Genomic DNA, 1,718 nt, shown 5'->3' with positions numbered 1-1,718 from the left:
CACATTGTTTTCGCTGTAATATGCTTACCTGTTTCCATTCCTCCGCTTATTAGTTCATGGCCTAGATCAGTGTTTCCCAACCTTTTTCCGATCGTGGCCCCCTTCCAACCTTGTTTCCTTCCTATGGTGTGTCCCCCCCCCCATGGGCGTAGCCAAATAAGTAAAAATCAATACAAATCTGAGGTTCTGTCCCCACCCCTAACAAAAATCCTGGCTATGCCCATGGCCCCTCCCCCCATCTTACTGGTAGAAAGGTAGCTATTTAAAAGTTTTGTTTGTAAATGGCACATGTTTTCTTTGTAATTCATACAAAATACAATCACATAAAATGATAGGAACATAATGTGTAATGGGAATTGGGGTTGCTTGTGCGTAAACTGCAAACTGCTCCAAGCTGGTCGTATAGCTAAACCTTTCCCTGTTTGACAGCCCTTACAACGCGACTGTCTTAGTCACTGCCAGAATCCGTGAGTGGGCGTCTCCTAAACTTCCTCCAACATAGAAATTCTTTGACGCCAAGTCTCCTCCTAGATTCACTGCGCGGAAGCCTTCTGCGCAGCGTGGGCGTGCCAAGCAGAGGTCCTGTGCGCTCTCTGCTGATTTCACTGGAAGAGTCTCGGAGCCTCCCCTCTGCAGTACTCTCAGCCTCCCCTTTCTCCCTGGTGTCCCCTGGATTTCCTTCCCCAGCGGAAGCTCTCTCTCTCTCCTTGCTAGTTCCCTCCCCTGCATCACTGGAGCGTCTTACCTCTCCTCTTGCCTCTGATGGCAGTTCCCTGACATCATGAAACATTGAAGCAGAAAACCATAGAATCATGGAAGGGACCCCATGGGTCATCTTTCCTAGTGCATGAGGGCGATCCATCTTCCGTGTATTAAAAAAAGTAAACGACACTTGCTTGACCCCACTTATTTGACACACATGGGAAAATCTACAGACACATTCCAAAAGGTGCACAGGGAGTTCTGTATATATGGGAGAATTTTAAAAAGCAAGTGGTCCTCACTGATCTACTGCAAAAATATCTTGTCATCCGGAGGAGCCCTGGCTGCCTAGATATAGCCCCACACACCCTTACTTGGGAGAAAGTCCCACTGAAAGTGTGGCTTCTGAGTAGACAGCTATTTACTAGATGCACGTCAGCAGCACCAGACTTGGCTAGGCGCTGGGGTGAATTTCGCCCCACGCCTTGCAGATCCAGGCTGACACTGCTGATGGGCCCTTTGCCCCTCTGCAACATCCAAGGCCCTGATCCACTAAGCATGGGTGGATGGCGCCCTGCGCCTTGCAGTCAGGCCCAGGCTGCCACTGGGCCCAGCACTAGTGGGAGCAACAAGCAGCTCTGGCTTGCCCAACCCTACCCATACCCCAGCACCGAACTTGCCTGACCTGGGGGCTCTGGATTGTGGGATGCACTGGTCATAACTGGAGCCTCAGTGATGGCCCTCTCCCACCGGAAACAAACCAGGACTGCTCCAAGAAAATGCATGTGGCAAAAAGGAGCACCACACCCTGGTGCCCCCCTCCCTTACCCACTTATGATTGACCAAGCAGAGAGCCAGCCAATCAGGACTTTTTTTAAAAAAAAAAAAGTTGGCTTATTTTTCACCTGTGGACCTGACTTCCTCTTCTAGAAGGAGGTAGGGCGATTCCAAGATGGCGATGGCTTAGCAAGCGGGCTTCGGATCTCTGCTGATAACAGGACTGTAATTAGTGCTAT

Source organism: Podarcis bocagei (genome assembly GCF_964188305.1).
Source record: "Podarcis bocagei genome assembly, chromosome: 1".
In the NCBI taxonomy this organism is placed as follows: domain Eukaryota; kingdom Metazoa; phylum Chordata; class Lepidosauria; order Squamata; family Lacertidae; genus Podarcis; species Podarcis bocagei.
This window is presented reverse-complemented; position numbering follows the sequence as displayed.